Source organism: Gouania willdenowi, chromosome 22 (genome assembly GCF_900634775.1).
Source record: "Gouania willdenowi chromosome 22, fGouWil2.1, whole genome shotgun sequence".
Lineage (NCBI taxonomy): Eukaryota > Metazoa > Chordata > Actinopteri > Blenniiformes > Gobiesocidae > Gouania > Gouania willdenowi.
In genome coordinates, this window is record NC_041065.1 from 34242069 (window position 1) to 34264782 (window position 22714).

Genomic DNA, 22714 nt, shown 5'->3' on the forward strand with positions numbered 1-22714 from the left:
ATTTATTCATCTGAATAATATCCACTGTTATCCAGGAACATTTATTATTATTATTATAGTCATCTTAAAGATGGAAATCATGGTTTTAATCACTAATAAAATGGTTCAAAGTGAATTTTAGTGAAATGGTGGAAAAGGAGGTGAAATGAGATTTTAAAAACCACAGAAACTGGTTAAAATTTGCAAATTGTGGATAATGGAATTTAAAAAAGGAAGGGGCAATTAGTTAAAACTGGCAAATAATGGTCATTACAAAATGTAAATGAGGTTAAATTGGCAAAAATAAAATTACTGTAATGTGTCAATAGGTGAAAAAAATGTCTTTGAAAGAGGAAAATGTGGAGAAAAGACATTACAATTTGATGGAGAAGTGGCAGAAATGGTAGTAATGTAGAAAAAATGAATTGAAAAGAACAAAAATATTTAAAAAAAAAAAAAAAGTGAACAGGTTCAAATATGGAAAAGTTTGGTGTAGTTGCGGAAAAAGTGTAAAAATAAGCAAAAATTGGCTTAAATTGTTCAAAAAATATTCTTAGTTTCTTGAAGGCATCTGGCAACCCCCTCCCAGTGTCTCTTGACCCCTGAGCCCAAGGTTGAGAACCCCTGATTTAGATGAAAATAAACAGAACAGATCGGTCTTCACACACTTGGGCGGCTTCTCCACGGTGCGGTACGTGTTGAAGGCCTGAAGCTGCTGCTGAACGCCCGTCAGAGAGTTGGCCAGTTTCCTGTTGTTCAGAACCACGATGGTCTGCTCAATCCACGTCAGCAGGTCCGAGGCCAGCGTCTCGTATTTATTGATCATCTCCTCGGTCTCGATGGCCTGGTCCAACACCTGTGGAGGAGAGGAACGACGTACCGTTCTAAAACACAGTCAACCACGCCTGTTTACAGCTGGTCTGGTCATCTGGTATACCGGGAATCGTCTCGGTGGGCCGTAGACCCAAAGTGGGCCGATTCAGTTTGCTTTGGGTTTTTTTGACGAGCAAGTTAAGGTAGACATGGTCACAGGTGGCCAAAAATGGTCCAAAAGTGGCAAAAGAAAAGAAAAGAAAAGAAAAGAGTGTAAAGTGACTAAAATGGGTCAAGAGTGGCCAAAAAATGGACAAATAAAGAGGAACCAGGTGGTATGTAATGGAAAAGGGAAGCTTAAATGGGAAAAATGTGGCAAACAATAGTAAAAAAAATGGCAAAAATGTGGAAGAAAAAGAGGCAAAATGTAGAGAAAAAGGAAACAATTGTTATTTATTAGGCAAAAGTTAGCTTTTTGGGATAAGAAGTGGACAAAAAAATTTAAGAAAGGACAAGAATTTGATAAAAGTGTCAAAAAGAACTTGCAAAAATTGGGAAAAAAGGGATATTTATTGGCAAATGGTAGCTTACGTCTGAAAAAACAGTTTGAAAAATAAAACAAAGAAAGTTGCAAAATGGCGAAAGAATATAGGTAAAAAAAAAGGTTTCCTGGAGGAATAATAATTGAAATAAAGAGTCACATGTTGAGCATCACTGACTTAATAACAGCTTCTATGGTGTTCTCTGATAATGGAGAGAAATGGCTGAGTTTTGGACCCAGGCCACCCCTGGCTGGAGACCAAGGTTTGACTTTATTTCACCTCACCTTTCCAACCCTCTTTCCCTCAACAGCGAGCTGCTTCATCTTGGAGAAGTAGTGGTAAAACGCCACGACATACGTGATGATGGACTTCTCATCAGGGTTCTCTGTGAACACGTCTACAAAATAAAAGCAGATGAAAGATTCAAAGATGCAGCTTTCCACAACATTTCTTACTTTGAGTCACTGACCTTCTGGGTCCAGGAGTTTAGTGACACCGAGCTTCTGCTCTGCTACGTTAAAGGCATTGTGGAGGTTGTGTGTAGGGTTGGATTTCTTCAAACTGTTATAATCCACCAGATCTGGCCTGGGACGCAAACATAAAACGGAAAAATAAAAAAAACAAAGACGATGAGAAGGAGAGATGGACTTTTCTTTTCTTTTCTTACCGATGTTTGTGTATGAGGGCGTTGAAGGCAATGCCGTCTTTCCAGCTTGTGGTGAAGTTTGTGATGTTGACGTTGGGGTATCTGATAAAAACAGAAGAAAGAGGTCAATGACGGAAATGAAGGAAAACTGCCTTTGATTTTGAAAAAAGTGCCTTTAAATTATGCATCTTTCATTTGAAGACAATGAGCCAATGGTAGAGGGGTCGTCTTCTGATCAAGAGGTTGAGGGTTCGATCCCAGTCTATACTTGTTTATGTGTCAAAGTGTCCTTGGGCAAGACACTGAACCCTAAGTATCTCCCAGTGGTTGACCAGTGCCTAGCATGTTAGCTCAGTCCCATTGGTGTGTGAATGTGTGAATGAGCTGATAAAGTAAAACACTTCAGTGTAGGGATAAAGCGATACATAAATCAAGTCTATTTACCAATAACAATTACTGAGAAATTGTGCTAAATTTGGAGCTGAAAAATGAAGAAATATTTAATTGAGTCAGAGTTGCCAACTGTCACACTTCTTTGGTCTTTAACCCAAATCTAAAGCTAAAAAGGACTATTATTAAAGGGTTATTATATATATATATATATATATATATGGCAAGCCATTCAGGAAATTAAATATATATATGAAAGTCTGAATATATATAAGAAAAGTTTATATATATATATATAACAATGTATTTATATATATATATATATATATATATATATATATATATATATGAAAGTGTGTTAATATATATATATATATATATATGAAAGACTTAATATATACTGTATATGAAAAACCCAGACGCCATCTTTGTAGTGATTTATATTGTTTGAAACAGAAGAGTAAAGACAGACACTGTGTGATGTTTTCAATCGTTGTATCAGCTGCAGCTCAAACTCATGTTCTCACATCTCTTCTGTGTGAAACGATTCTGAGTAAATGGGCAAAAGTTGTAGACGGAGGCTATTAGGGAACTTTCTAGAGAAGTGCTGCACCTCGTTTCAAATGACACCTCTGCTATCAGTGTGAGGTGGAAAACATGATACAAGATCATTTTTACTCTTCTGTTTCAAACAATATAAATCACTACAAAGATGGCGTCTGGGTTTTTCATATACAGTATATATATATAAAGTCATATATATAAACTTTTCTTATATATATTCAGACTTTCATATATATATTTAATTTCCTGAACGGCTTGCCATATATATATATATATATATATATACATATATATATTATATTATTATTTTGCGCTCACATTCAGCTGCTTAAATCCTTGGATCCTTAATTTGTAATTAACTGTTGGAGTAAAAAACAGATCTATTTGTTTTGGATATTTGTCTAAAAGTATTTTTTCATTGGCTTAGAGGTCCTTCATCTGAAAAAGAGGGAAGGTTTCATTTATTTCAAGTCACAAAATATATTTCTGGCAATTTTTTAATCAACAAGTTGTTCCAAATCCTAAACATACTTTGATATACTAAAAAAATATCAGTTTTTGGCTCCAGTAATGTGCTTTATTTTGAAATGACTTAAAAGACTGATTTTAAATAAGTTGTAAGATTTGTATTGTTGTAATATTAGTCTGACAAACTGAATGAGAAGTGACCTCAGTAACTGTACTTCAATAACTGTTCTTGCTCTAAAGTGTTTTACCATAATCATGTAAAGCTCACCCTGCAGTTTTCATCTGACACCACAGAAGAAGAGCATCTTTGGCTGATCGCGTTTCCTTCTGGTCGGCTTGGCCTGTTTCCACAATAATGTCCTGGATCTGATTTGGAAAAAATAAAAAATAAAACACAAATGGAACAGCTGGATGGTAAATAAATCAAATCAACCTAATGTGTGATGTGATCGTAGCACGGTGCTAATGTGATCGTAGCACGGTGCTAATGTGATCGTAGCACGGTGCTAATGTGATCGTAGCACGGTGCTAATGTGATCGTAGCACGGCGCTAATGTCATCGTAGCACAGTGCTAATGTGATCGTAGCACGGTGCTAATGTGATCGTAGCAAGGCGCTAATGTGATCGTAGCACGGCGCTAATGTGATCGTAGCACGGCGCTAATGTGATCGTAGCACGGCGCTAATGTGATCGTAGCACGGCGCTAATGTGATCGTAGCACGGCGCTAATGTGATCGTAGCACGGCGCTAATGTGATCGTAGCACGGCGCTAATGTGATCGTAGCACGGCGCTAATGTGATCGTAGCACGGCGCTAATGTGATCGTAGCACGGCGCTAATGTGATCGTAGCACGGCGCTAATGTGATCGTAGCACGGCGCTAATGTGATCGTAGCACGGTGCTAATGTGATCGTAGCACGGCGCTAATGTGATCGTAGCACGGCGCTAATGTGATCGTAGCACGGCGCTAATGTGATCGTAGCACGGCGCTAATGTGATCGTAGCACGGCGCTAATGTGATCGTAGCACGGCGCTAATGTGATCGTAGCACGGCGCTAATGTGATCGTAGCACGGCGCTAATGTGATCGTAGCACGGTGCTAATGTGATCGTAGCACAGTGCTAATGTGATCGTAGCACGGTGCTAATGTGATCGTAGCACGGCGCTAATGTGATCGTAGCACGGTGCTAATGTGATCGTAGCACGGCGCTAATGTGATCGTAGCACGGTGCTAATGTGATCGTAGCACGGTGCTAATGTGATCGTAGCACTTCCCTGGTTTACATTTTTATGAAAGCGCTGAGAACAACAAGGTAAACAAACCTGATCTTAACTGATTTACACGATTCAAAGATCAAAATGTTGTGCAGTTTAGTGACAATGTTATTATCTAATTTGTATAATGCTAACTAGCTTACTTTTATTGTAATTTAAGATTTTATGCAAATTAGGCTGCTTTTGCAGTCCTTAGAGTGCTTGATTAGGTCTGCTAGAGTGTGACAGCTGTTGCTCATGAACTTTGAGGAAAACTGCTGTTAAAGCTTTAATTCTGCAGCTACGGCCACAATTTGTAGCTTAAAACATTGCAACAATCTTCTTCTTTCTTATAATTATACTTTTAGTGGGAATGCTTAGCATTGTTTACCCTCTGATTTCACATGTAGCTTTAGCTCAGTGTGATCAGGGCCTGCTTCTACCTTCCTGTGAGCAATCATCAGGAGGAACCTGGTTCTCTAAATAACTTCATAATGCTGTTCATTCTCTGAGTACTGCCGACAAATATTAAAGCTTTTGGTAATATATAAACACATACAGCAACTATTTTTAACATTCCCACTTGCATTGTCGCGGCAATGCACATTTTTCTAGTTAATGTTGTTGTTTGTGGATCTGAGAGTCCGGCCCACAAAGAGAACTAAAATTAGCCCTGTTTTGATTCATTTGGTTCCTGCAGAAAGAAAGAAACGACTGGACCAAGTTCACTCCTTGTCTTTCTTTAAAGGTGGATCATGTGAGAAAAACTGTTTGAGTCTAAAAATACCCAAGCTGCTGTCAGATAAAGGATAAAAATAGAGCATTTCTGAGGAGATAAAGGAGTGAAACAGATTGATTGTGATGTTGTGGATGAACCTGGACTTGTTTCAGTGAAGAAGAAGAAGTTTAAAACATCTTTAAACTAAACACCACGAGCTGTGTGTGATTATACGTCAGTGCACGTAGCAGACAACCATTGATTTTGTTCATAAGAGTAAATTCTTAGTTTTTTTAACAAACACAGACACAATAACAGAACAATATAGACATATAATATATATATAATATATATAATATGACAGTTGATAAATATACACAAATATACACAATACAATGTGTGTGTGTGTGTGTGTGTGTGTGTGTGTGTGTGTGTGTGTGTGCGTGTGTGCGTGCGTGCGTGCGTGCGTGTGTGTGTGTGCGTGTGTGTGTGTGAGAGTGGATAGAGGAAGAAAAAACACTTTTTTATTTTTAAAGTTTTAAGTTTAAAGTTTTAGTGAATGCAAAAATAAAAATAAACAAATAAATAAATAATAGGAAAAAAATAAATAAATAGTGACTATCAGGATTAAAAAAACTTTTTTTCAAGAATAAAACATGCATAACGGTCACGAAAATATTGCTCTACATGACCTATGTCTACCTGTGTAGAACCATGTCAGCGACATATGCTGACATGGTAAAAAATAAAAGAGAAGGAAAAAAAAGACATAAATAAATACATAAATAAAAACAATAACAATAATAATAATAATAATAACAATAATAATTTCCTAGTAATGGTAGGAAGTATGAATAAATGAAATAAATAAATAGTGACTATCTCGATAAAATTAAAAAAAATACAATAATCATGTATTGTTTTAGTTTTTGCAAGAATAAAACATGCATAGCCGTCACAAAAATATTACTCTCCATGACCTTTGATGATGAGGTATGCTGACTTGGCAAAAAAATTAAATAATGATAAATGCAAATAAAATAACACTAGTAGAAGAATTCCAATTACTTTGTAATGAAATCAGTGGAGAGGATCTGACCAGCAGTGACTGACGTACCAGGGATTGAGAATCTCTTTCTTTTCCAAGATAGATTCTCTCATTACGAGATGTTGTGATGACATTAAAAACGATGACGTATTCTAGTCTCTCAGCAGTCGTGTGGTGATAATGTACCTGGAATCTGAGGATGATGGTCCAGATGAGTCCCAGGATGAGACGATGGTTACCATCAACGATGTCATGAGAACCCATGTTCTCCAGGTGGACCCTCTGTTCTCTGAGGAACTGCAGAGCCTTGTCCACGTTCTCCAAACAGTGTATACGCATCCGGCCTTTGGTGGGCTTTGGCTACAAACGTAAGAAAAACATCAGACTAAGCAGAAGAAGACAAACCTGAACAATTTTCAAAGAGACAAAGTTCTTACCAGCCTCTCACCAGACAACACCTCCAGCAGCTTGATAAGCATTCGTCCGTCCCTCAGGTCCAGGTAGAGGTCGGAGATACGACATCCGACCCGGGACAGGATGGAGTTGACCCATTTTGTGAAGGTCTTCTTCTGAACTGCCTCGCGCTCGTCTAATGGGAGCAAAGTTAAGAGAGAATAACACACGTCTCCATGAATAATGAAAAACAATCTGAGCTGATTTAGTTTACTTTAGACAAATGAGGCGAGAACTGAAGAAGCATATGATGACAGGGGCTGAAAGCAGTTTAAATAAGTACAGTAATTAAAAGTTTGGCAATGGCTGCAACTATTTAATTAGTAATTAATTCTTTATCAATTTTATTCTAAGTTCAGTGGGATTGTTATGATTCATACAGCATAAATCAGGCAGAAATGCTGAACAGTTGTGTCTTTTGTTGACACAGGATTGTAACATACAGTAACTATTAGAGCTGGGATGTTGAGTTGTTGTAATATTAATACTAGAGACGCACCAAAATGAAAATGAGAAAACTGCCACAACAGTATCAATCTGGTAAACCCGACATCTCGTATCTCATCGTACGTGAGCCCAGTGTGTCGTCCCACCCTTAGTAACTATATGCAATATGTATTTCAAGGCAGGGGTTCTTAACCTTGGGTTCAGGACCCCATTTGGGGACGTGGGACACTGGGAGGGAGTCACCAGATGCCTTTAAGAAACTCACCATATTTTACCCTATTTTCATGATTATTTCTTGTCATATTTTTGCTCCATTTAATGTATTTTTGCTACATTTCTCCCATTTCTGACACTTCTACATCACATTTTAATGACTTTTCCGTACATTTTTTTCCCGTTTTCAAGACATTTTCAGCACTTTTTCCACCTAATGTCACACATGTTGACCCATTATTGTTTTACCATATTTCATGCTATTTTTGGCCAGTTTAACCACATTCAATAGCTAATCTCCTTCTCCTGGTTCTGTAAAATGACATTTATAAATCCTGAAGCGAAACACTGGACTTCAGCCAATCAGAGATCTTTCTACAAACATGTGCTCCATCAGATGTTTTAGGTGTTACTATTGAAGTTGAGGAGAGTTCAGGTACCCTTGGTAGTAAAAGTGTAATGATTACATTCCAGCAGAAGTCTCCATTACAGCGTTAGACACAACAGTGACACAGCAAATTAAAAGGAAAAAGAAGAAACAGAATAAAGACAAACACTGAGGAGGAACAAAACACTTTGTGTCCTCATGGAACACGCGCACACACACACACACACACACACACACACACACAGATGTGTGTAAACCAAGAACAGCTTATTCAAGGTGAATTCATTCTATAGTCTGGAAGTGGAGTGATGGTTGTCAGTCGCTGAGAGCGTTCAGAAAATACACTGGTATGGGAGATTTAGTTTCAGTCTTTGGTTTCAAAACGGAGTGGAGAGAGGAATTTTACGAACTGCAGCTTTAAGAGTAGAAGGCTGCCTACGCTTCTGAACATCCCTGTTCTACTTTTTAAATGACACTAACCCAACCCTCCCCTCCCCCTATTTCTGCCACTTTTAAGCCATATTGACACTTTGAACCCTTTTTACCACTTTTTCTGTCTGTTTTTATCCACTTTAATTTACAATTTTTAACCCAATTCTGTGGTTTTTAAAATATCATTTCACCTCCTTTTCCACCATTTTATTAGTGATTAAAACCATGATTTCCATCTTTAAGATGACTATAATAATAATAATAAACGTTCCTGGATAACAGTGGATATTATTCAGATGAATAAATAAATGTGGTTATCACAGATTCATAGAACAATGGACCATCATTTTACTGACTTTATGGATGGACCCCAAAAATCTCTCCTTTATTCCCCCTTATAGATGGTCCTGTCTCCACATGACTGTTCTTCAATGTTCATGTCTGTGTTCAACCACCTTCAGCTACAGTGGGGGTCCCTGCTCTATGGAACCTTTATTTTGGAGGGTCCCTGCTCTATGGGACCTTTATTTTGGGGGTCAGGCCTGTAAAGTTTGAGAACCACTGATCTAAGGACTTGGCTATAGATCCTGGACCAGGTGACAAAATATAGTTCAAACTGGAGCAATAACTTTAGAGAAAACCTTGTAAACTCATAAGATTTCTACGTCATCTCAGTGCAAAGACACTCGTTCAGAAGTTGATCAGGGATGACATGAGATGAAGCGTCTTTCAAGTCTGTTCTGTTTAATCCTGAACCTAAAATAACCACTGAGTGCCAAAGATTGCATCCATAATGACTCATGCAATGAATGATTCAGACCCAAAAAAAAGAAAGAAATGAGAAGATAGGAGATGTTAGAGGAGAATTAATAGTAGTGGACTACAGGCATTTTCTTTACTAATACCAGTAAATCAAAGCATGTGCACCTTTACAGTCAGTGTTTCCCAAACTTTTTGTGGATCGTGACCCCATTTTGATATTAAGAATTTCTGGCCCCAAAACCATTTTTTCCAGAATTAGTTTTTAATTGTGTTTGAGCTCAGTTTTTTTTTTACTCTGTTTTAGTTTAACTAGATTTAGATTTCACACAGTAAATGTATACACATACAGTTCTTTAAGATTGTGTTGTTTTAATAATAATAATAATAAAGAATAATCATTTTAAATATATAAAACATTTTTTTTAATTTTTCAGAAATTTTAGGTGACCCCACATGGGATATATGTTAATTTTCAGGATTTTCAGGAAATGTTATCTCCAGACATGTTTCGACTGTCAACTGCCAGTCTTCCTCAGAGGTGACATGTTTTGATGTGTTCGTATGAGTTCTCTCATAAGGAAAACATCAAAGCATTTTCTGAGGGCTTTCATGTGTCCTCATGAGTTCTTTCTCATAGAGACCCCATGGTTGAATAACACTGATCTAGTGAACAGATTTGGGGTGCGACCAACACTGACACTTTATTTGTTCATTTCCCGCCCTCTCTAAAGTAGTGACATCACGTACCCCCATTTGAGAAACACTGCCTTACTTCACCCCTTCAAAAAAAGAAAGGAGAGAAATGAGGAGATATTGTTTAGGAAACATGTGGTGCAAACGCTGAAGAGTAAATAAATCATGCCTCATTGTGCTCCCTCAGCAGAACTACGGGCACACGCCGCCCCCGACATCCACACGGAAAACCACGCCATGAAAAAGTAATGACGATTAAAACATGCAAACAACTCAGAGCTCCATTAGCACTGTCAGCACACACACACACACACACACACACACACACACTGAAACACAAAAAGAAGTGTGTGCTGTTTGCAGCTGAAGCACAGGTTGGATGATGAGAGCTCGAGGGACCAAAAGGAAGCACGTGGACGCTCACGGCTGTTCACAAAGAACAAAGTCAAATGAAACGGATGAACAAGAAACGCACAACGGAAAAAAATCAACCAAATTAATCTCTATTAATACTCACGTTTGGATTTGTTGGATAAAATAAAATCACAGAGCTTAAAGCTGATATCTGGACTTTCTGAGAAATCTATGTTTATGTTTCATTCTTTTGAAATGTAAAAAAATCCCGAACTATTGTTTTACTATGATCTACTGCTGGTGGTCATTCATATACATTAATGTATATAAGTCCCGCCTTCGTCCTATAGACCCCTATACAAATACAAAATTGCGCTGCAATCGCTCAGCCAATAGGCTTCAACTTCCTGTAGCGAAGACTGTTAATCAAAGTGAATGCGTGTGCGTAAACTGTGCACGTGTGTCACTCTGAGCAGCGTAGCATCATAGAGGAGCGCTCCCAAACTCCAACGCTTCTACTAAAAAACTAAAGAAAAGTACGAGTACAAAGCTAGCAGATAAACGGGGGAGGGGCTTCGGCTTTTAAAAGGATTCCAAACAGACAGGTAATAAACATGTTTTAATCAAACTACCATAAGTGTTTTATTAGTGAAAAACAATACCAACAATGTGTTAAACATTATTGTTATGTTGCACAAAAGTAGAGGCGTGGCTTCTGATAGATTGGCAGAGGCAGGGGGAGGAAGTGGAGCTGTTTAGGGCGGGACATTCAGATGTTCACTTTTCATCCTCTGGATAATGGCTTTAAAGAATGGTTATAAAAATAACACAAACATGGCTAACTAGCGCCCCCCAGAAGTAAATACACAAAATGACTGCAAAAAAACACAAATAAACAGAGAAATGCACAAAATAACAAGACAGATATTTAATAGAAAAACAAAATACACAAAAAGAGAAAAATATGCACAAAAGACACAACAGAAAAAAAAATACAAAATCCAAGAACAATATACATACCAAAAAAATACACAAAACGACTCAGAAAGACCTGCAAAATGACCAAAACAAACACAAAGTAACAAGAATACATAGGACAACAAAAGGAAGAAATGACACAATGGGACATTTATTAACAAACAACTGATCAATATGTCCCACTTTTGGCTTTTTCTCATCTAAGGGACAGCACGTGTGAGTGAGTTCTGTCGTGTGGCTTATTTAGGATAAGGTCAGTGTTAGGGTGCACTCAGTGATCATCTAAGATTTACATGTTCTGAGCAGCAGTAATATGTCACTAAGTTACTATTTATATTTTATATTGATATATTATAACCGATAAAATGTTAATCAGTTTCATACTTTATGTTGAAAACATTTTGGGTGAAAAAGATGAGTCAGTGGTGAACAAAGAGAAACTGATTATTTTGTAGTTCAAGGACGTCGTTCATCAATTAATAAAAAGTTACGTTCTTGAAATTCAAATTGTGATTCTAGAGCAGTTACTGCAAGGTCAGCATTTATTGAAATCAGAGTCCAGAATCTATCATAAGTATGACTCAGTCCAACACTCCACAAACTCAGAACAAGTGAGAATCAGAACATGGAGAGAATATCGGTGGAAAATTATCAATACATACATTTTCACACCATTTAATGTAATTTAGTTTTTGAAAATGATCACAAAACCTCATCTGATCAACATACTTAACATCATATTAGTTATCATCAAAACCTAAAAATAAATAGTTTAACAGAGTAAAAACAAGTTTATTTTATGAAAAGATTGATATTTAAATTAAGACTGTACAGTATGTGACAGAAAGTGGAAACATTAAACCAAAATATATAATTTAAAGAAAATATTTAATCAATCACTCATTATGTATTTACCTGAGATATTTTATCATTTCTGTTTTGTGTATTACTGTGGTTATTAAAGACTTTTTGAAGAATGTTGTAACTGGTTTCAATTGTTTAAGGAGTTGTTTTTGTGCAGGGATTAAAACTTAAAGTGTATAATTATGTTAAATCATCTAAACTGTATCTTCAGTCACTTCTCATCACACTTCTGTTCTTCTTCTTATTAAGTTCTACTAAATATTCCTGTGTTTTTTCTCAGTAATCTGCTCGTTGACTTTAACCATGTGACTTATTCATGCTGATGGATACTTCCTGTTTACTTCCTGGTCTGTCTTTATACGTGTTCAGCTCGTACTAAACCCATCACTATCAGCCCACCTGTCAGGATTATAAAGACCTTCTAGAAGAGTTTAGTGTGAACCAGGGGTGGACGTCGACCCCAGTGGAAGCAGACATGGTAACAGGTGCCAAAAAAGGTCCAAAAGTAACAAAAACATGTCAGGAAAAGTGTGAAAAGTGACTCAAATGGTCCAGAAGCAGTGGATGAAGAGGAAGGAGGTTATTAATGGCAAAGGGAGGGTAGTTTAAATAGAAAATATGGCAAACAATAGTGAAAAAGGACAAAAATGTGGAACAAAAAGAGGCCAAATGTAGAGGAAAAGGAAACAAGTGGTGTTTATTGGGCAAAAGTTAGTTTATTTGAATGAAAAGTGGCCAAAAATTGGATAAAAGTGTCAAAAAGAACTTACAAAAATTTGACAAAAAAAAGGAAAAAAGGAATATTTATTATCAAAAAGAAGCTAAAGTCTGAAAAATGTCAGAATTTTTTCAAAAGGGGAAAAAATTTTGAAACATACAGTATTGACGTCATCAGTCCAACCCCGCAGTGATGATGGGTTAGGGTGATTATTCAATATTTACACTGTAAATGATGTTTGATCTGATCAATACTTTATAGATATGGATTATATAGTGAGGGGGTGTGTCCTTATTGTTCTTCCAATATATCAGTAACTCCATCACATATAAAGGTAAATATGGTATAGTAATAAGCTCCTCCTACATAAATAGATCTGCTATACATCATATCTGGTGGACATGTCAGCTCCTCTAAATAGTCAGTGTGTGTTTGGGTCTGGAACATGTTCAGTAAACTACTTAGCATATGTCTCAGCTCCCTGTAATGTGATCAGCATAGAGCTATGAACATAGACTGTTCACATCACTAATGATTAGTCACAGATTACTTTGGTTCTAGACTCACACACTCTGGAAATATGAACATATACTTTATTTACTATTATTATTGGTTCATAACTACATGTGGGAATGTAATAAATAATCTGATCTGTTTTAATTTATAATATAAATGTTACTTTTTATTGGAATATGAAACTATTTTTATTTATGTGAATTTTTCATTTTTTTTTGTTGAACACCAACTTTGGGGAATTTCACCACTCGTGAATATTGTAAAAATGCTTTACATGAGGTTATTATAGTTTAGCTCTGTGTCTGATAATTGAAAAAGTTAGATTTAAAACCTGAATAACACGTTAAACTGTCAGAGAAATATATTGTTTTACCCTGAAGACAATGAGTAAAGAAGGCAAGAATGAAAACTCTGAGTCTGTGGGGTCTAAGGGTCACGTGGAGATTAGGTAAAAATTAAATACTTCTGTTAACTTTCTAAAACATGAACGTTTAACTCCAGCTTAAAAAAAAAAAAAAACATTACAAACCTTTTCAGTTGCACATGAATTATTTACAGGGCGAGTATGTGAATAATTGGGGCAAAGCTCTGGCTTCTGGAACAATAAATTACAACCAAGAATGGTAGTCGATGGCTGTGTACAAAATTACATACTAACAGACTATACACTACACACTCACTGTCTACTATATACTATAGTATATACTGTCTACTATATACTATAGTATATACTGTCTACTATATACTTGTACATTAGTATAAGTAGTACGTTAGTATAAGTAGTACGTTAGTATAAGTACGTTAGTATAAGTACGTTAGTATAAGTACGTTAGTATAAGTAGTACGTTAGTATAAGTACGTTAGTATAAGTAGTACGTTAGTATAAGTACGTTAGTATAAGTAGTACGTTAGTATAAGTACGTTAGTATAAGTACGTTAGTATAAGTAGTACGTTAGTATAAGTACGTTAGTATAAGTAGTACGTTAGTATAAGTACGTTAGTATAAGTAGTACGTTAGTATAAGTACGTCAGTATAAGTATGTTAGTATAAGTAGTACGTTAGTATAAGTACGTTAGTATAAGTACGTTAGTATAAGTAGTACGTTAGCATAAGTATGTTAGTATTAGGTGACCATACGTCCGGTTTACCCAGACATGTCCTCTTATCACGTCTTGTCAGGTGACCCTAACCCTGCTAGATGGATTCTCCTGGTCTTCACAAACACCAGAATCCATCTTGTGCTGTTCCCACCTTTTCCTTTCACAACCAAACCGGTTAGAACCAATCATGAGGCAGTGTAGTGGTTTAGGGCGGGATATCTGGGTGTGACGAAGGCAGAAGCACTGAACCAAAACTGGCGCATGCGCAGTTACGGGGTAACTAGCTGGGCTACGCTATTAGCATAGCTCTGAATCAAAACAGAAAGATGTTAACGCAGGAGGATGGTTAACGTGACTTTAACTCACATACTCGTGTTGTATAAACGGTAAAAGTCACTCAACGACATACTGACCGCAGCATTATTATCTCAATAGAAGGTTTTCACTAGTGGAGCCTTGTTGTTGTTGTTGTAGCAGCGTCTCTGCGGCGCACGCCGATGACAACATTTTTTAAGGACAGATTGTTATGATGTATAATAAAGGTGATTGACTTGAGTTATTTTTTAAGTCTTTGTCATAAAGAGAGAAATTAATTATTTATATACTATAATGTATTTTGCTGTTACAAGGTAGATAAAAAAAACATTGAGTGTATTGAGTATGCCAAGGTTTTTCCAAGTGTCTCTTTTTCTGGAAATCAACATATGGTCATTCTACATTAATATTAGGGCTGGGAAATATATCGGCAATATAGAAAATGACAATATCGCCAATATCGAGACGTATTTCTATTTTTCTAACTTGTGTTTATTTATACAATTACACAGTACAAGTCACATTATAACAAGTATTTCATATTAATTGCAGAGTACAGTCAAACAGTGTCCTTTACATTTTTCTATATTTCAGAGATATATATTTTTATAGATTATTTTAGCTTTTAAAATACTAGAAGTTTCTGCTTTTGTTACTTTTCAGAACAGCATGAAAAGCTGAGATGTATTTCTGAGTGCATCCTAACATACTCACTCACACGTGCTGTCCCTTAGAGGAGAAAAAGCTTTTTATAATAAATGTGTTTGTGTGGCTAATTTAACCCAGGATTGTCTTTCTGGTCAGATTTTATCGAGATGAAAATATCAAGATTAATATTGTTTATCGGCATTTTGAGAAAAAATATCAAGAAATGACTTTTGGTCCATATCGTCCATCCCTAGTTAGTATGACATTAGAACTATGACAGCGTCACAATAAAATAACCTTTATAGACAATAATCCATCAGCAGTGAATCAGAAACAAACACTACTCTCACTCTCAGAGGTACCTTGGAGCTGTCTGAAGCGTCCGTCCAGGATGGAGTTCAAACAGATGTTGGAGGTGCTGTTGCTCAGCCAGCGTGCTCGTTTCATGCTCCTGGAGGAGGAGGAAGAGGAGGAGGTGGACAGGACGGGACCCGGGTTGGTTTGGGCGATGGAGAGGTGAGGACGTCTGGGAGTGCAGGAGGAGGACGAGGACGAGGAGGAGGACAGGGCACAGACTGTAAACGGGACGTGCAGGAGGGCTCCATTCTTTTTCTCGTGGTGATGATGATGATGATGCACTCGTTCCTGCTGCACCTTCTTGTTGTCTGCTCCGTGGGACCGGTGCACAGGGGGGGTGCTACGACTCCGGCTGCTACTCACAGCGATCCTCACAGGTGGTTCTCCTCTGTCCCGAGGGGCGTGGGGTGGACTAGGGTCCTTGGTGGTCCTGGTACTGGTCCTGGTACTGGTCCTGGTGCTGGTCCTGGTGCTGGTGGCCTTCAGGTTGATGTTGACCTCTCTGAGCCGGGGTTGGCTGACGGGGGCCGTGCTCAGCAGACACGGGCTGCTCATGTTGTAGATCCTCTTCCTCTGTTCCTCTGTCCTCCTTTGCAGATCCCTCTCACGTTCACTCATGCTCCCTCCTCTTCCTGCTCCTCCTCCTCCTCCTCCTCCTCCTCTCTGCTGCTAACATAATGACGCTCTGCCTCCACTCTAAGGTGGCACGGGAGCTTTCGCTTCAGTTTAATGTGGTTTCTTTCGTCCCAACCATGCATACGATATGTTCCACATGCTTTCATTACTTTCAGCACTCCAACATAGTCATCAGAGAGTGAAAAGAGAGACTTGTGATTCTTCATCAGCTGACTGTAGATCAGTCCATCAGATATAAATCTATATCCTTCCTAAATGTCGTCATCAGTAAATGAAATTATGCATCATTGTCTAAATATTCTCTCTCCCCATCAGCATCAGATCAGATCCACACAAGAGATCTGATTGGTCAGGAGGCGGGGCTTTAGCACTCGCTAAGATCCTAGCCAGAACAAAACCTGGTCCCGACCAGGCAAGTCATTCAGCCTAAGTTACCATGGCGATTTTGCTCTGTTAGCGAGCTTTGTAGTCCAGCACACACTCATTAAATCCTGGAAGTTAGTGAGATAAGAGGGAATATAGTTTTGTAACATAAGCCCTTAATGACTAACAAAACACAAAAATTCCAAAAATGACAGAAAAATACGCAAAAATTACTCAAAACATCCAAAATGACTAAAAGTTAAAAAAAAAGACATTAAACAAGGACAAAATCTTCTTTGTTGTTTCCTGTGTTAATGCTCTGATAGATATTATTCTAATGCTGACTTTGATGAATGCAAAGGCATTTGTGATTCTTTGTGTAAATAAAGTCGTAATAATGTCTGCTGTGTGAAAGCACGAGCTGTAAATCTGAATGTGGTAAAAGTGCTCCCCCCCCCCCCCCCCCACACTGATTACATTACACAAACATCAGTGCAGCACTACCTCTAAACCACAGCACTGACATGCAAACGGAAATCACTTCAACAAACACTAAAAACCAGTGACGATGAGAAAATGGACACGATGGACAACCTGGAGAAAACCAACGTGAAAATAAGACTTAAAAAAACAAGACGCCTAATCGAAACAGCTGATTGGCTGCCATAGTTGATACGGTAATAGGTAGAGATGTACAATATCTATCAGTCACCTATCAACCATTTAAACCAACAAATGAGATGTGTGCTAACTGCTAAGCTAATCAACTGATCAAAGAGAGACATCATTTACTTTGTTACTTTTGTCTTTTTTGTTTTTTTTTTGTATATTTCCTTTGTTTTGTGTTTTATGAGTCATTTTGTATGTTTTTTAGTCATTTTGCATACTTTTCAGTTTTTTTATTTAGTCGGTTTTGTATAATATATTGTAGTTTTGTATATTTTAAGTGATTTATATTTAGTCATTTTGTGTGTTTTCTCTGTTTTTGTCATATTATATGGTCTTTTTTGCAGACTTTAGTGTATTTAGTTGTAAATTTTTATGTTTTTTGGAGTCATTTTGCGTAATTTTCTGGTATTTTAGGTGATTTTAATTGAGTAATTTAGTGTATTTTTCTCTATTTTTGGTGTATTATACGGTCATTTTTGCAGTCATTTGTTGTCCTTTTTGTGTATTAAGCAGTTTTTATGTTTTTTGGAGTCATTTTACAATCATCTTTCTGGTATTTTAGGTGTTTCTGTACCATCTGGAGACTGACCTACTGTATACTGGCAGCTTCACAACCAACACAAAGGTATGACCTTCTCTTGTGTTTTCCTGTAACACAAACGTCTAACACAGAAACGCTGCTATTTTCAAACAGTGGGAAACAACCTATAGCAGCTCACACACACACACACACACATGTCAGAGATGTGTGGTGTGTGGACGGTGGGGACGGGGCAGCTGTCCACAACGCTCAGACGGAGAACATTTAGAGAATGTGTTACTGATCCAATGGAGGGGGTGAGGGTTTGTGTTCAGCTGCTGCTACGAGTGTGTGACACAGAATTCATAAAAAACGCTCCCCAAAATCATCAGCATGAGATATTTTCACAGCGAGGTCACACTATTCAACCTTTACAAAGTAACATAACTTCTCTGTTTATCAGAAAAACATCCATTAGTGCAGTAGTTCTCAACCTTTTCAGCCCCTGACCCCGTCAAAATAAAGGTCCCAGAGAGGGGGGACCCTTCAAAATAAAGGTGGGACCCTCCAAAATAAAGGTCCCAGAGAGGGGGGACCCTTCAAAATAAAGGTGGGACCCTCCAAAATAAAGGTTCCAGAGAGCAGGGACCCTCCAAAATAAAGGTTCCATAGAGCAGGGACCCCCACTGTAGCTGAAGGTGGTTGAACACAGACATGAACATTGAAGAACAGTCATGTGGAGACAGGACCATCTATAAGGGGGAATAAAGGAGAGATTTTTGGGGTCCATCCATAAAGTCAGTAAAATGATGGTCCATTGTTCTATGAATCTGTGATAACCATATTTATTTATTCATCTGAATAATATCCACTGTTATCCAGGAACGTTTATTATTATTATTATAGTCATCTTAAAGATGGAAATCATGGTTTTAATCACTAATAAAATGGTGGAAAAGGAGGTGAAATGGGATTTTTAAAAACTATTAGACAAAAGTTGCAAATATGGGTAATGGAATTTAAAAATGTTGGAAAGATTAGTTTAAAACTATCATTAAAAATTGTGAATGTGGTTAAATTGGCAAAAAATAATGATGAAATATGGGTAAAAGCGGTAAAAAGTGACAATAATGGTTAAAATATGTGACATTAGGTGTAAAAGTGGTAGAAATGGTTTATAAGTGATGAACATGTCTGGAAAGTGGAAAAATGTGTAGAAAAGTCATTAAAATGTGATGTAGAAGTGTCAGAAATTGGAGAAATGTAGCAAAAATACATTAAAAGGAGCAAAAATATGGGAAGAAAAAGTGATGAAAATATGTTCAAATATGGTGAGTTGTAGAAAAATGGTCAAAATAAGCAGAAATGGACTCAAACTTTTAAAAGAAAATTCTTAGCTTCTTAAAGCTTGAAGGCATCTGGCGACCCCCTCCCAGTGTCTGGCGACCCCAAGGTTGAGAACCACTGCTACCGAGGCCGAGGGCCACTCACCTGCGAGGGCCTTGATGCGTGAGCGCTCAAAGAGTCGAGCTGAGCTGTTGTCGTTGTCTAGTTCCTCGTCCAACAGGTCAAAGCGGGTGTTGATGTGGCTGTACTGCTGAGTGATCTCCACGTTGTCAAAATCTGTGGTGGACGTCATGGCGGTGGCCAGTGTGGGGGGCGGGGGGGGGGGACGGGGTCCTCAGAGGCTTTGGATGGTGATGAAAATGATTTAATGGAACAAATGGAGCTTGAGTTTTTACGGTGTTCTGAAGGAAAAGGAAATCATATTAATTTAACATAATTACCATCATGTCAAACAGTTTTTCACCAAAAGAATTCAGATTCTACGATAAGGAAAGGTCGACAACAGACGTGGGAAAATACACAAAATGACTCATAAAACATATAAAATGACAAAAAGAAACTAAAGATTACAACAAAATTATGCAAAAATACACAAAACAACAACAAAAATACAGAATATGACACCAATAATTTGCAAAAATCCAATAAATTACTGAAATATACACAAAATGACGAGAATACTAAAATCACACAAATGACTCCGAAAACATACAAAATTACAACAAAAACTCCCAAAATGACAGAAAAAATACACAAAATGACTTGTAAAACAAACAAAAATACAGAATATGACACCAATAATGCACAAAAATTGACAACAAAAATGCAAAAATGAAGAAAATGTACATGTAATGACAACAGTAAACGTAGATGTTTATTTCCTCAAACATATTCTTTTTCCATATTCTGAATGATGATTGGTGTGTTAACGGTTAGATACAGTAGCTCTATCTCTATCTAACCGTAGCATAACTCTCTTATCATACACACAGGGAGGGGGCGGGGCCACATGTCCTTTCTTTGGTAGGAAATAGCATTAGTGTCTCATATAAGGAGCAAAACTTCACTGTTATACATTCAAATATTTTCAGCACTAGTTCAATACTTTTAAAAGTGTTTGAAATAAATATTAAATCTTGTCTAGAATAAATTGTGATTCAAGAATAATATGAAAGAAAACGTAAAGAGCAAATATCTCCAAAAACTCACAAAAAAACTCGCAAAATGTTAACAAAAGTATACAAAATAAAAGCAAAACACAAAAAGATTTCAAAGACTAAAAAAACACACAGATATATAAAACAATCACTTAAAGACACAAAATGACCACAAAACTATACAAAATGACAGAAAAATACACAAAATATCTAAAAACACACAAAGCCTTTGATGTTTCTGTGTTAAAGCTCAGATCATTGGTGTTTATTCTAATGCTGACATTATTATTGATCATGTGACCCTCAGATCAGATACAATCACATGTTTGTGTTCCCGTGATAAACATGTTCAATATTTCATGTAAATCATTTTCAAAATGATTCCTATAAAAAGCAAAAAGCTGCTTCATAATTTATATTTAGTGATGATGATGATGATGATGATGATGATGATGATGATGATGATGATGATGATGATGATGATGATGATGATGATGATGATGATGACATCTTTTAGGTCTCCCACCACCTCCTGCTCAGTATCAATGCTCCCCACACGGCTCTTATCAACATGTGAAGCTCCACCCACCAGTGGGAATCCCCTTATCACCACACACACACACACACACACACACACGCACACACACACACACACACACACACTGTCTAACATTGTGTGGCCCCTAAAATAAATGTAGAAAAACTACATAATAATACACAAATCAACAAAAAATACACAAAACTAGAAAAATAAGATGATGACATGAATTCTGATCATGTGACCCTGGAATCAGACACAATGACATTTTTGAGGCTCACACTGTGATGAAAGTAGATGTTTATATCTTTCTGTTCATTCACTATTAGCACTACTATAGTATGCTAATAAAGGGGCGGGGACAAGCAAATCCAGGCTTCCCATTGGCTATAATCCCTCCTACTTATTAGCATTGAATATAAAGAGTATATTAGTACTACTAGAAAATATTTAACGTGTACGAGGAAAGATTTTTGGTGCAATAGTGTGTGAGGAGATACAACATCATCTACTACAGGGTTCTCAACCTGGGGTCAGGACCCCGTTTGAGGTTGCGAGACACTGGGAGGGAACTAAGAATATTTTTTTAACAATTTGAGACAATTTTTGCTTATTTTTACCCATTTTCTGCAACTACACCAAACACCATATTTGAACCTATTTTCATCACTTTTTCTTGCCATATTTTTGCTCCTTTTACTGTATTTTTGCTACATTTCTCCCATTTCTGACACTTCTACATCACATTTCTTGTCTTTTCTGTACATTTTTACCACTTTCAAGACATTTTTGTGTCACAAAAATACACAAAACTTAACAGAAATACATATTTCCATGCATTTTAAAATTTAATTACTCACAATTTGTAACTTTGAACCAATTTCTGTGGTTTTTAAAATCCCATTTCACCATATTTTCCACCATTTTTGGTCACTTTGAACCATTTTATTAGTGATTAAAACCAGAATTTCCATCTTTAAGATGACTATAATAATAATAATAATTAACGTTCCTGGATAACAGTGGATATTATTCAGATAAATAAATAAATTCATAGAACCATCATTTTACTAACTTTATGGATGGACCCCAAAAATCTTTATTTTTTGTGACCCCAAAACTATTAAAAAGATATCAATGATTTTTTTATTATTAATATAATTTTTGTTTCAGAGAATCTAACGTGTAAATAAACCAGAGGCTGATGCTTACTCTGCATTCTGAGCAACAACACATTAAACCAGCAGCTCAGTCGGATGTAGAGGATGAAACTGGAGATGGGTGTGGCTCAGGATGAGTGTGTGTGTGTGTGTGTGTGTGTGTGTGTAAGCACATTGACTGAAGAGGAGAGGAAAGGTGGGAAATGAAGCTCTAGCAGTAATCTGAGGTAAACTAGTCAATATTAAAGTGTTTATTAAGCATATTAATGATGATCAATAAGTGAATGCTGGGCCATTGTTATCAATAATGTTTTGGTTACAATGTGAAGCACTTTGGATGGATGAGAAGAACCTGATCAATAGTCAACTATTCCTGGAGTGTGTGTTTACACTGTAGTGGAGCCACACACACACACACACACACACACACACACACACACACACACACACACACACACACACACACACACACACACACACACACGTGTCCTTTTAAGGGAAAAACTGGGAAGCACAGGTTTGTTTACTTTATCAGATTCATACACTACACATTCATAATGGAACAAATGCAGCATTTATAAGGTTAAAATAAATAATAACTCACAATAAGGTTTAACCTAATGTTGAAGAATATGTAGGAAATGTTCAGTGTTTATTGCTT

The 22714-nt window shown here is 37.0% G+C and overlaps 1 pseudogene; it reads right to left on the reverse strand.

The window, feature by feature from the left end:
* LOC114455901 (spectrin beta chain, non-erythrocytic 1-like) overlaps positions 1–16294 on the reverse strand; it is a 36077-nt pseudogene extending 19783 nt beyond the window's left edge.
* Positions 16295–22714: the final 6420 nt, after the last annotated feature.